Source organism: Thamnophis sirtalis, unplaced genomic scaffold (genome assembly GCF_051295495.1).
Source record: "Thamnophis sirtalis isolate CommonGarterSnake01/CBP01778 unplaced genomic scaffold, rThaSir2_p1.2 scaffold_9, whole genome shotgun sequence".
In the NCBI taxonomy this organism is placed as follows: domain Eukaryota; kingdom Metazoa; phylum Chordata; class Lepidosauria; order Squamata; family Natricidae; genus Thamnophis; species Thamnophis sirtalis.
Window position 1 is genome coordinate 59,831,578 of NW_028261389.1, and position 14,859 is coordinate 59,846,436.

Below are 14,859 nucleotides of genomic sequence, written 5' to 3' on the forward strand. Positions count from 1 at the left end.
AGAAAAATACAAAGAAAAGATAAGGATCAACAGTATACAAGTGTATTCTTCTTATTCTATATATTGAAACTATATCTCCACCCACCCACCCACCCCCAATGAACCCCCCTCCCTAACCCCCTCCGACTTCCCAGGTCCCACACCTGGCACAGTTCAGTACCATTCATCTTCAAAATATCTTATTAACAATAATAATGAAAATAACATAAAAAGAACACTCCAAAAAAGAAAAAAGAAAAAACGAAAAAGTAAATAAAATTTTTTTTTTAAATTCTTTTGCATTATGCTCAGCCTCCCATCATTCTTAAAATTTAAACAGTGTGAATCATTCCATTTATATTTTGTCCTCGTCCCTTACTTCTTTGATATTTACCCCCATCTTCCTGTAGACTCTCCAGATAGCCTTTCTTAACCTTATATTCAAATATTAGTTTATACAAAAATCAATTTATCTTCAAATACAGAGCAGTCTAATCATGCTTTCGCTACTCATCTTCCTACCCTTCGTTTCACGTCTCTATTCCTCCCAAGCCCAAATTGCATATACCAGTTCGTTCAATCCCAAGATCCCTTCATCAATATCCCGTTCCACCTTCCTTTCTGCCCCACTCCTCTCAGCTCCATTCATCCCAAACCGCAATTCAAATAAATCTTAGTCCCCGCTTTCCTCACAGAAAACACTTCATGCGCAGTTTGGATTGAGATTCAAATAAGTCTTGTAAAAGTCCCGTATAATATCTGTCTAGAATAAGCAATGCTTCTTTCCATTCCTCATCAGTACACAGCTTTACCATTTCATACCAAACAGAAATCCTAAAGTTTTAATCAGTCCAAAAGCTTAAAAAGTATTTTAAAGACATCGCTGGATCTATATTCTTTACTTTTCTGCCCTTTCGGAAAGAGAAGGCTACCCTCTCCCTTATCACCACGTGTCCCGCTGCTTTGAGAATATGACGAAATCCTCAGTTTCCGCTCTTCTGCCTCTCCAGTAGGGGGGGAACAACTCCCTCCTTCTTGTAACCAAGTGACTTGCTGCTTGTCTTTCCTTCACCTTGTCCTTCCGCATTTCCGAGTGAGTCAAGAAGCCCCGCCTTCAGAGTTTTATAATAAAAGTCCCGAGCTTCCGAAACAGAATTAATATGAAATCTTTGATTTTCAAATGTAACTGTGATTCCAACTGGAGCTTCCCATTTATACTGTATTTGACGATTTCTAAGTTCTTGGGTTAAGAAAGTATAGCCTCTCCTTGCTTGCAGCATCTGGAGCGGGATCTCTTTAAAGACAAACAAATCATGGCCATCGATTCGTAGCCTGTTATTGTAAAACTTTTGAGTGATCACATTTCTGGATTCTCTTGTGAAAAAGTATATAATTATGTCTCTTGGAAGCTGTCGTTGCTCTGCTACACGCAAATTCTGGCGATAGATTTTTCGAATATTCCAATCAAAATTGAGTCCCGGACCTCCCACCGCTTGGCTGAAAGCTTCTACAAACGTCTGTTTCAAGTTCTCTCCTTTCTTTTCAGGCAGTCCTCTGACTCTTATTGCAGACACCTTTCTGTTATAATTTATCATTGTAAGTTGTGTTTGAGTATTTCTAATCTCTTGTTGTAATGCTTGGATATTAGAAGTCAAATTAAAATTAGCCTCCTCCAAAGTTTCCAGTTTAGACTCCATTTCTTCGATATAATCTGTCAAAGTAGACGTAACTTCAAACATATCTGCCTTTATTTGGGCAATTTTAATCTGTATTTTATCGCATAAATCCAGCACAAATTCTTTAATTTCTTGTTTAAAGTCATTAATTATTTGAAAGAAAAGCTCCTGTGTCAATGAATCTCCAGTAGGTGGTGTAGGAGACAAAGGCAGCGATTTACTAACAAGTTCTTTAAGCACATGCGGGGGGGATTTTTTTGCCTGCTTAGATCTGGGAGGCATTATAGATAAAAGCTGAGAATAAACAGATAAACAGTGTCTTCACCTGGTCAGTTCTCAATAAATTATTTGTAGATTTTGCTTGTTAATGAGTAGCAGTCTCCGGGAAGATAAAGCCGGTTAATTGCGTCATCAATCACCAACACAGTAAAAACGCCATTTTGTATCCCAATTGCACAAAGAAGTTTCAAAGGAAAAACTAGGCTGGTATTTAGATAGTTATAAAAAAAAAAAACATCACAGGAGTGAGACCCGCTCGTTTGCCTTAAGTTGCTTTAAACAATTTATCATTGTCCTGAGTGGGGGGGTCGTCTGTCTAGGGCTGCAAAAAGGCAGCTGCGAGGAACTGGCTGGAGATAAGAGCTCAGTTATGCTGGATCTCTTCTCCGTTCGCAGCCCAAAAAAAAAGAAAGGGGGCTGTGAACTACGAATAAATCCTAGCACCTGAGCTTCTGCCTGCCCCTTTCTGCCAGAAAGGGGTGATATCTATTGATCTTAATTAGATATACAGACCAGAACTCTGAAAGGGGCTCCGTTGAGCTCCTTCGGCGACAGGCTCCTCCCACAGGAACAAATCTGTGTGACATCCATAGGTACATGTTCTGTTCCCCCTTCACGGCTCGTTAACAAACGCAGGAAGGCAACTTAAAAGGAAGTCTTTCTTTATCAGTTCTCAGTTCAAACTGGCTTCGAGCCCAGAAATAACATAAATACAAGTCTCCGACAAGAATGCAAAACAAAAACTCTTGCAAGCACTGCACTTCTTCCACAGTCTCCACAGATAGGTTTACATGAAACACCAAAGCACTTATCCAAGTGTAACAAGCATAAATCACGATTAATAATCAAGCAATGTTGTACCAAACAAGGAACACATGAAGGAACGTTGACTCCAGCGACTAGGGCGTGGCAGCATCCGTCCTTTTATCTCCAAACGTGCCTCCCACAAGCCCCAGCTGCATACTGAATCTTGTATCCCGAAAAAACCCACAGCAGAACTGCTGAGTCACAACAGACTTGCACTTCTACAGCCTTCTAGAAAACCCCTGTTTTAATGCAAAAGAAATTTTGAGATGAAAATACAAAGAACCATTAACTATCCTCCATGCGTTTACAGAATGAAATTAAGATTAAGTATTAAAATTAAGATTAAGTATGAGATTAAGTATGTAGTATCTAATGATATCAAATGTTAAGGACATTGCTATTTTCTGTTAGGAACTTTAGGAGAAAGATTTCTCCTAAAGAGTTTTCTTTATAAATTATATGTTGATTTGTCAGCCTTGCTTTTCACCAATTGTCCTCAGGCAACCTGTCATTAAGTTCTCACAGTAATAGATTCGAGTTATTGGTGATGACAAAGGAGCAAGGAAAGGTATCAGAAGAATTATTATCCATCCTGGAGGCATTTTTAAGGGTTAAGGTTTTAAGATTTAAACAAACTTTGTTTTCACTGTTTAAAAAAACATCTAAAATCAACAAAATAAGACTGTCATTAAAGACATAATTAGTACAGACAAATGGAGTTTGAATCTATGTAATTTCCTGGATGTGGAGCAGCAAAAAAAGAATAGATGGCTTTCATTTTCGTGATCTAATTATTAGTCCTGGTATTTCTTTATAATCTAAACACTAGCCATAGCTGATCCTAACCTACCTTTTTTGAAGTCAGCTTGCATGCACTGGGTGCTACAAGCTAATTGTGCTCTATTTAATTATCTAGAAATGGCTAGTGAACTCAATTATAATTCACTTGTCAATAAACTACACAGGACCAAACATCTGTTGTAGACTTCACCCATTTCATAGTTTTGAATTTCTATTCCAAATTTCATTATTTCAAAAGTAGTGCATTTTATAAGTAATAATTGTCATATGTTCTTTGTAATTTTTTTTTTTACAAAATTTATCATATTTTGTCTCCTGGTGACTGCCTGGACAAGTCTCTACACTTTTCTTCACGCCTAAAGTAGATCTGGAACCAGCCAGATGTCTTAAGCACTACATCAAACTACATTAAACAGATTAATCCATACAAAATGCTAAGTCCTAAAGTAATTTTCATGGTTTTAGCTTCACATTGTATGAATTGGATTTCTTGTTATATACATCACAGTGGCATAGCACTAATTTATGAACAAACTACAGCTTGTTCAATAAAGCATAATTTAACCATTGGCACAATGTAAGAATCCAACCAAAGGCATATCCATATTTCATCTTTAAGCTAATTCTGCCTTGGCTTGACTCTATAACAGGTTCCATATTGGATAGTTCCCTTGGCACCTGCCAATCACTTTCTTTCCTGTGGGTAGGTCTTCGTGCACACAGAAAGTTGTGTACACACATTTACGGGCACACAAACAGACATTATAAACTGAATTTATATATAGCAAGTTTAAGCAGCAAAATGCAGATAGGGTACATGAAGGCACAACAAACCAACTTTAAAATAAAAAAAATCCTTCTTTACTAGCCTGTTAATTGCTACTCTTTTTTCAGAGCTTTTTTTTAACTGGAATAGCCTAATATAATAATGACTATGGAATTTGCTTCATAAATAAAAGATTAATGATTCAAAAACCTGGCAGAGACATTTTTCAAATATATTATTCTTATTCTTAGCCTATTCTTTCTTTAAAAAAAAAGAGGCCAGCATTATAAAATTTCATCATTTTCCCAGTCACTTGAGGCAGAAATGACTCAGCTCCTAGATAGCTGGCATATTATCTTGCTTCGGCACAAGCGTTGTTCCAGAGACTTCCTGAGAGCAATTCCATCCATACGTTCACTGATGATAAAGTTAAATTTTAATTTTTCTTGTCCTTCACCTCATTATGATATGTCTTCCATTGTGATTGTGGACCTGAAGGGTTTAACTAAATAGAGATGAATAGTCTTTAGCTGATTAATTTATGTTCCCCTTCATTTGATAAGAAAATATTGGGATGCAGTAAAATAGGGATATCCAACCTTAATAACTTTAAGACTTGTGCACTTCAATTCCCAGAATTCCCCAGCCAGCCATCAATTCCCAGAATTCCCCAGCCAGCCTATTGGCCATGATTATGATCTTTTCTTTTCTAATGCTTTCTCTACTCGTAAATATGAAGGGCTTTGTTTGCTCCTTTTTCTTCTTGTTTTTAGTCGATAGGTCTTCTAAAAATCTCAACATCATTGTTTTTTCCAATATTGGCCTGGTTTGGATGACAGATTACCTCAATATACTGCTCACTGATAGAATCTTTAACAGAATTTAACAGAATAACAGAGTTGAAAGAGACCTTGGAGGTCTTCTAGTCCAACCCCCTGCTCAAGCAGGAGACCCTATATCATTTCAGACAAATGATTGTCCAGTCCTTTTTTAAAAAGCCTCCAGTGATGGAGCACCCAGAACTTTTGAAGACAAGCCACTTCACTTTTCTATTGTTCTCACCAAATCCTTATTTTGGTTATCTGGAAAATACAAATTTATGTCAGATGAGGCTTCCTGTATAGTCAGCTACATTATAGCCTCTGCTAGGGGCTTTTTGTTTCCTGTTTTGTTTTGCAATTGGCAGCTTTTCCCTAAGCCTTTAAACAGAAATTGAATATTTGTCTTTCATACTCAGCCTGATAAGCTGATTGTTGCTGCCTCCTAACCCTCAGAATCCTCCTTTTTATAGATACAGTATAATAAAGTACAGCAGTCTGAAGCTATGCAGACCAAACATACTTTTTGTTTGTTTGTTTGTTTGTTTCTCCCCAGATTCTAATTCTCAAAGCAGCAGCAAAAGAAGCTAACAATATTAGATCTGCTTTTCGTGGCTATGCCAATGCATATTTCATAGCTGTATTGCAGGATGCCTGGAATGAGGATGGAATAATTTACTTAAAAAAACCAATCTTCTCAAACCTGGCTTGATTAAAGACTTCACTAGGCCGAAAAGAGCACAGACTGGTTTATAATCACTGCAGGTATAATCTAACCTAGCTCACCAGTATTGATATCCAAATAAAATATTTAAACCTGTAATGGTTAGAGGTGGAAGGAAGAAGGGTTGTCTTGCTGGACCCACAAAGAGATTTGATTTCCTCCTCTTTGAGCACTGCTATCAAGTTATTCTGAAGTGCAGTAGATTTTCCTCTGTTCTCTAATGCAACACTTCTCACACATTTTAAATCTGGCAAATTTAAAATGCATGGAATTCAACTCCCAGAATTCTCCAGAGAGCATGCTGCCTGGGGAAATCTGGGAGTTGAAGTCCACATATCTTAAAGTGGTCAAGGTTTAAAAACAGTGCTCTAATGGAAAAACTATTTCACTGAAAAATAGAACAGGCTATTGCTAACTACAGGGCTCTTGATTTTAACATGTGTAGGAAGTTAGCACCCACCTCTCTCCTAGAAAAATGACATATTCTAGGAAATATTAAAAAGGCAGAATATTATATTTCCCTGGATGAGAAATGGAGAAACGTGGGTTTTTTTAATGCAGAAAGCAGATTCACTCTTAATAGCCCCCACCCTCCTCAATAGCCCATAGCAGATGTCCGCACTTAAGAGATAAAGAGATAGCTAGGTCTAGTCATAGGCAAATGCCCTCCCCCAAGATCCAACAAAGGTAGGATTAGCCCTTTACTCATCTAGCAACAGAACTCACCACATGGCAACTGGGAAGATTACATCACCCAACAAGGCTCAACCAAGATTGGGACTCCAAAAAGCAACCTACAAAGTTACCCCTGCATGGCCCCATGGGAGTCTAACAACCAATCAGAATACAAGCTCAAATTCAAAAGCCCAAAGAGAGCATAAACCCAGGCACCCTCAGCATCTCTTCCCTTTTTCTTTGCCCAAAATCTTCAAGACCTGTGATCCTGTTTATCAATAAACCTTCTTTCCAAGCAACTTCCATGAATCCAGTGTCTTTTTCCCCACTTGGAACTGAACCCAGATGGACATTTCTTCCAATACATACATGACTTTCCAGCCTGAGCTCCAATAGTTCATTCTGAGATAGGAATTTAAGTTTTGCTGAATCCTAAGAAAGCTTTTGGGTCTGATTATATAATTCTGCTATTATATAATAGTTGCTATATATAAATGTTTATTCTGGCAGCTTCAAACTAATAGAACAACCTATTTATCTATGATTTCGTTTGTTACCTGTAACTAAGGTGAGGAAGTCAGCTCTGCCAATTATAGGTCTATTAGCTTGCTTTCAATAATTTCCAGCTATTTGAGTAGGAAACTATAATTTGGAGAAGTGCTTACCAGGTGCTAGATTATAGGTAACCTTCAGGAAGGATAGAGCTACATTAGAATACTGTACTGAGCCACCTAGTTGAACAATATGCTAGTGTAGAAAGTTAGCACCCACCCCTCTCCTAGAAAATGAAATATTTTAGGAAATTTTAAAAGGGAAGAATATTTCCCCCTAAAAGGGAGGCAGAAATTCAGCCCCCACCCCTTTCAACTTTGTCAATGGGCCATTAAGGCCTGAGCCAGTCTATTCTACATAACAAAGATCTACCTACTTCAGGCAGAGCCAGAGCAGGAATTGCCCATTTTACCACATGACACCTGGGAAGATTACATCAAACAGCAAGGCTCAACCAAGCCTGGAACACAAATGCAACCTACAAAGTTACCCCTGCATGGCTACATTGGGAGTCTGACAACCAATCAGAATACAAGCTCAAATTCAAAAGCCCAGAGAGGGCATAAACCCAGGCACTCTCAGTATCTCTTCCCTTTTTCTTCAATATCTTCAAGGTATGTGATCCCCCTTTTCCCCAATACCTCCAACCATGTGGTCCTGTCCACCATCAATAAACCTTTCCAAGCAACTTCCATGAATCCAGTGTCTTTCCCCCCACTTGGAACTGAACCCAGGAGGATATTTCATCCAACAATTGCATCTGGTAAAGGCCTATATGTAGCCTTTTCTGGATTTGAAATCTGCCTTTAATTCTGTTCCCAGGAGAAGTTGAACAATATTCTATGGACCAGAGATCTTTATTACTGATTATATTCATTATAGAGGTTATTTGACCAACCCTTTATTTCCAAATCCATCCTTGCTCCAAGTTTATTTCAACTTTATCTTAATGACTATAGTGTGGAAGTTTTGATTTTCAAGCTATCTGGCATTGATTAAATGTATCATTGACACATTTTTAAAAAGTTTGGTAGTTTAGAAACTGAAGCAATGTCTTCTACTCTTCCTTTTTCTTTTTGAGACCAGAGAATTTGTGTAGGGTAGATTTCATTTAAAAGGAAATGAATAATCCCCTTTGGTATACATAGAAGTGACAAGTTAACATGAATATATGCACTTTTGGGTATTCAGAATTGAAGTTTGTGGTAACTCCTCAGTTTTTGTTTTTCTGTAAGGCTTCAGAATTTTAGATCTCCAATGGAAAAACTCCCCCCCCTCACTCCATATTTAGAGCATATAATTATGTATCAGTTGTTTTGCATTTCAATTTATTTTGCAATTTTGTAAAATGCAGAGCAACACCTTTTCTTTTTAATTGCTAGGTAAAGTAGTCTACAAGAGTTTGGTTTCTAGATTTATATATATGGTATTTGTCAGGATTGTTTCATTAGCTCTTGATATATTTTTAGTGAAAAAACAATTAGTTAAAAATGTGTGCTTTTTGGGCAGACAGGAAAACAGTCAAAAAACACTAAATATTCATACTGTTGCTGTTGTTGTTAGTTGCAAAGTCATGTCCAACCCATCGCAACCCCATGGACAACATTCGTCCAGGGCTTCCTGTCTTCTACCATCCTTTCGAGTCCATTTAAGCTCACGCCTACTGCTTCAGTGACTTCATCCAGCCACCTCATTCTCTGCTGTTCCTTTCTTCTTTTGCCTTCAATCTTTCCCAGCATTAGGCTCTTCTCCAGTGAGCCCTTTCTTCTCATTAGGTGGCCAAAGTATTTTGAGTTTCATCTTGAGGATCTGGCCTTCTAAAGAGCAGTCAGGGTTGATCTCCTCTAGGACTGACCGGTTGATCGCTTTGCAGTCCAAGGGATTCATGGGAGTTTTCTCCAGCATTATAGTTCAAAGTCCTCAATTCTTTGGCACTCAGCCTTTCTTATGGTCCAACTTTCACAGCCATACATTGCAACTGGGAAAACCATAGCCTTGACTATACACACTTTTGTTGGCAGGGTGATGTCTTTGCTTTTTAGTATGCGGTCTAGATTTTCCATAGCTTTCCTCCCCAACTGAGTGTAGTGATACTCAATATTCAGGTACCCTGGCATTTATACTTTCCGGGATCTGTTAGACTGTCATTAACTAGAAACACAGATTTTATTATTCTTAAACTTTTGTAAGGCTAGAATCAATGCCTTTGTATTGGTCTAACTAGGTAGATGCTTCATTTGAGTATCCCTTAAAATAAGTATTTTCACGTATGCAGAGAAGATGCTGCTGAATATTTGATTTATGACTGTCATTTTGGGATTATGTTTGATTTTTACCTTGGGCCTTGGTTCCTTGCTCTATCTTGTTCAATTTTCCTGTCTTGAATAACTTGGGTCTATGAACTCAGTTCATAGTTCCTATTATGTTAGAATCATTTAGTCAAAATGCAAAAATATCAGTTATACAGATATTCTCAGATCCTTGTTTACATGCCTATCAGCATGGCAGCATCAGAGAGAATGTCTTACTCCATTTTATCATTTTGTTTGCTTGCATATTTATTTTCCTTCACTCCAGTACACATTCTATCTCAAGCCCAACAGAGAGAAATCCATCTAAACATGGCAACATAACTAAACCCAAAGTAAATGTGAGAGAAGTCGTCTTTTGTCTGAACAATCTTGCCAAACAGGTTTTCTCAGATGTGTCTAAGCTTAATGGGTGTTACAAGGAAATTGCCAAAGGTATAATATATGTATTTTCTTTTCCAGGTTATTTGCTAAAATATCTCTTTTATGTATCTTTGAATGAAGCTGAACAGGTTCCACTCATGCTTAAGAGTTTTAAGCTCTTTAAGAACACTTGTCAAACTTTCTGAAAGACATATGTCTCTGTAGGTTTTTAAATCAACCCTATTTCTTAAAAAATCATTCACTAAGGCAAACGCTCTTTTAATAAATTGCACAATTTAAAACTGATAAAATTGTTGCAAAAGATGCACATATTTAGCATGGTTTTTACTTCATCAAGTAAACTATTAAGCACTTGTAAATTAAGTCTTATCAAACATTTGCTTTACAGGTTTATCAAATCTTTTTAAGTCTTCCTATCCATAAGCAGGGGTTTAGCTATTCATTTTAGGCAGCTGAAGAGTATTCAGCATGACCGGCGCTCTTATTTCCTTCTCAATTTTCATTTAGTTAAAAGTTCATGTCTCATATTTAAGAGATAGTTATAAACTCACAGCCATAATATCAAAGAAACAAAGATTTTACAATCTTAACACCGCTCACTGTATGAGTCACCCTGGCTTTGAGTTCCAGATACCAGAGTCTGAGATAAAATAAGAAATGTCACTTGCTTTTCTTCTAATTAGATACTCAGTTCCCCTTCTCTAATTTATTTTTTTTCACTCTATTGGCTCCATTCACTCCATTGGCCTCTATTGGCCTCCATTGAAATTTCCCCCCTTGGAAGGATGGAAGGCTGAGTCAACCTTGAGCCTGGTGAGATTCGAACTGCCAATTGCAGGCAGCTGGCAATCAGCAGAAGTAGCCTGCAGTACTGCACTCTAACAACTTAGCCACCATGGGTCATACTCCCTGTCTTTTCTCTTTTCTGGAAAATCCATCTAACTTGCTTCTAGTACCAGCATGAGAAAAAGCAGTGACACTATAATTTGGTAGATCTGAATCAAGACTGGGCATTTGTTAATTAAATGATAGAAAAAAGACTATTGGAGAAGTCTTGTATTTCTATCAAAGGAAGATATGATGGTGGCAATAAAGAAACATCTCTCCCCATTATCTTGTCACCACAGATATTCTGCTGTGAAGAGACTTTTCTTGCTCTTCCTGGTTGTAACAGAGCAGGAGCCATTCAAAACCACTAACATCCATACCAAGATAATTGATAGCAAGGGACCTGTTGGATTCAAATTTCCATAATTTGCATTTATTATGACAGCTATTCTGGATGGGGCTAATAAAAGCTATAATCGATACATAGATTATAAATATTGCTAAAGGCTGAGATAAATCAGCTTACTTCTTGAAATAATTTGCTTTGCATTGTACCTCTCTTTAGTCTTGTGGGATAGAAATTCTCATTTAAGAAAAGTTTATGCCATTAGATATTATGATTCAATGTGTCTCTTAACACTTAATATTTTCTGACATGTTCTTTAAGGAAAATAATTAAATTCAACTAAGAGCAAGATTCCTCTGCCTGAAATAATAATACCGCTTTAACTGATATGACTTTTTACATTATAGATTTGCTCTGATGGATTATTTCAAACTCCTTTGGTGATATTTGTTGCTGAATATGACAGATCAACATCATCTCCAGTTCTGCAATCTACTTATAGTAATAGTCTTCATGTATCTGAAAACCAAATTATTTTTCTGAATCATCTATCATCATAGGATGTTGCCAGACATCACCTTTTGATTATAACTCACTTGGATTTTGACAGATAACCTGAACTTCAAGAAAATAGAACTAAGCATTCTTGTGGCCTTTTGATATTTTCTGATTGATATTTTAATGAATACTTTCCATAATTTGACCCTTTCCTCACTCTTTAAAGGAGCATGACAATCATTTGCAAAGTATCTCTGAAATCCTAAGAGGAGAATAAAGAAAATGCATAATACTTTTTAACAACAGACAGCTTGATCATTCTTTATTTCACCTAATAGGGCATAAATTAACACATAAATTCACACAAAAGTCCTCAGAAAATATTTTGGGAAGTGACGTAGGTAGTAATGTAAATTAAAAGGTTAATTTCTATAAAAGTTAGAAGAACAGCATTAATTTTAATGCATTTAAGTGGCAGCACCACCAGCAGTATCTTTTCAGGCTTGCATTGAAGCCCAAAAAAATTAAGCCACTTTTATTAACAGAGGATCCACATTCATGTAAGATCTGAAGGACATCATAAAGGTTATTTCCACAACACAGACTAGACGAGGAAAAAATACTTTGCTCATTCTCTCTAGCAGAAAAACACAATTTCCTGTGCTGAAGATGAGCGGGCTTGTTTATTAGTGATTATTGATATTAATGAATCTGTAATCTGGTTTTAAGGATCACAGTATCTTTTGAACCTCCTTGACATCTGCTGTCTTGAGTTATCCAAAACAAAAACATAGTGTAATTTAAAAATAAATATATAAATGAATGAAGAAGTGTCTATGCTATACCATGAGCGATCTTCTACAAATATGCCTTTTCTGATTTAGATTTAGAGCAATAAAAGTATGTCCTAGTTCAGTGATGGCTAACCTTTTCTGGACCGAGTGCCCAAAGTGTATGTGTATGTGTGTGCAAATGCATGTGCACATGCCAAACCCCCCAAAATGCAATGTGTGCATGCACACACACATGCGCCCAAACATGCACAAGGCTCCCCCTGCACGCATCCCACCCCTACACATGTGTACCAGAGACACAAAGACTAGCTGGCTGGTGGGAGGTGAGCACGCGTGCCAGAAGAGCTGAACTGGGGCAACAGCTTGCGTGCCATCAGAGAGAACACTGCATGCCACCTCTGGCTCGCATGCTGTTGCTTCACCATCACGGTCCTAGTTCACTAAGAAAACTAAGAAATTTAGTGGGAGAGAAGTGGAACCATCTCATACTTCATCTTCGAGAAAAATCTTGGTGGGCTCACTAGCAATCTTCTCCCAATTATTGTTTTATATGCCACAGGCTAGGTGTCAGATGGGGACACTTTTACAAAGTTAACTGTCTTGCATAGAGCAGAGGAGCGATACTATAATGAAGATGTCTTAGACAGGGATAGAACAGCCATTGCAATACTGCAGGCTACTTCAGCTGACTGCTAGCTGCAGTTCGGCAGTTCAAATCTACAGCCTCAAAGTTGTCTCAGCCTTTTAACCTTCCGGGGTGGTGGTGGTGGTGGTAAAATGAGGACCCAGATTGTTGGAGGCAATATGTTGATTCTGTAAACAGCTTAGAGAGGGCTGTAAAAGCACTATGTCATATAATGTCATATAATATCAACAAAACTTTAACCAACAGGCCAGCAGAAAACTACTGTTGACTTCATTACCTCCTATATCTGTATATACTGTATCTTCCTTTATATCATATATCATATTTATCTTTTAAAGGAAAGTTTGTTTCTGTATTTTCTGTTTCCGTTACATCCCAGATCAACACATCCTCCTGCAACGTTGTTTAGCACTAGTGTCTTTTTCTCTTAAAAAAAAGAAGTAGTAGTTAAACAAATTTCTTGAGGAATGGCTGTGCTCCCTTGAGCTTTTCAGTCTTATTCAGGTGAAACTTGAAAAATTAGAATATCGTGCAAAAGTTCATTTACTTCAGTAATGCAACTTAAAAGATGAAACTAATACATGAGATAAGATCATTACATACAAAGCAAGATAGTTCAAGCCGTGATTTGTCATAATTGTGATGATTATGGCTTACAGCTCATTAAAAACCCCAAATCCACCATCTCAGAAAATTAAAATATTACATGCAATCGATAAAACAAGGATTGTACATAGAACAATATCGGACTTCTGAAAAGTATAAGCATGCATATGTACTCAATACTTGGTTTGGGCCCCTTTTGCAGCAATCACTGCCACAATGTATGCCATAATCATCACAATTATGACTAATCACAGCTTGAACTATATTGATTTGCATGTAATGAGTCTTATCTCATATATTAGTTTCACCTTTTAAGTTGCATTACTGAAATAAATGAACTTTTGCACGATATTCTAATTTTTCGAGTTTCACCTATAAAGGAAGTTGCAGTATAACTGGAGTTCATCAGAATGTTGCAGCAGAGAATGTAATTTTATAGTTTGCCAACACAGCTGTTCCCCAGAAATTAGATTAGCCCAAAGTAAACTGTGCCATGATAATTTCATCAAATAAAGTTAAACTTTTATAGAATCGCATGAGGAAAAATATAAATTGTGGTGCCTCCATTTGAACTTAGCTTAAAGAGACTCTAAGTTAGTCTCTTTACTTGCCTAACACATGCCATGGTATTTCTTTGATTTATGATTGAGAATATTCTGTGGGATTTCATAAGCAATGCCAAAGAAGAAAATGCCCTTTTTAAATAGTATCCATCCAGATTTCTAAATTAGAAATACCAAACATGAAATTCATCTATTTCCACTTTAAGAAGCATTAAGGGTATAAGACAAAATTTCACTATTACTCAAAAACCTACTTTTTTCTTACTCCACCCAGATTACTTTTGTCCAGAACTTGATCGCAAGTTTTTAAACAAATCAAGGGGAATGTAACCCTTTCTCTAGGATAAGCATATTCTTCATGCTCAGGCTGAAAGGGCACTGATAAAAGTTTGTATTTCCCAGAGAGATCTCACAGAAGATATTGAATACATTTATATTAAACAGCTGCACTGTCCTTATATTAGCTGAAGCTGGCACTTTTCTTGGTTCCCATGTTGCCCATTACAATTATTTTGCTGAAAGTATATGAAGAAAACCCAACTCTTTTATAAAACTAATAAAAGACTAGGACCAAGAAAGATATTGAAAACCAGATTGTTAAAGCTACTTGAGAGAGAGAAAAAAATGTTCAGGAACATACCAGCAACTGGAGAAGAGTAAGTCCAATTTACAATAGGTCAGAACAATGTGTTCAATCAGATCATCCTGGCAAATGAGCAGGAAAACCCAGATGGGAGCTGAATTTATTATGGGAACAGCTTCAGCTAATAGTAGATCAAAGGACAGGTATTCCAGTTTCGTCAATCTT

At 37.1% G+C, this 14,859-nt stretch overlaps 1 protein-coding gene across 2 annotated transcripts in view; it reads right to left on the reverse strand.

Moving 5' to 3' along the window:
* SLC13A1 (solute carrier family 13 member 1) overlaps positions 1-14,859 on the reverse strand; it is an 88,629-nt gene extending 73,770 nt beyond the window's left edge. For both annotated transcript variants that reach the window (XM_087723675.1, XM_087723676.1), the window contains exon 1: positions 14,692-14,859. The gene's annotated coding sequence lies outside the window, so the exon portion shown is untranslated. The remainder of the gene's footprint in view (positions 1-14,691) is intronic.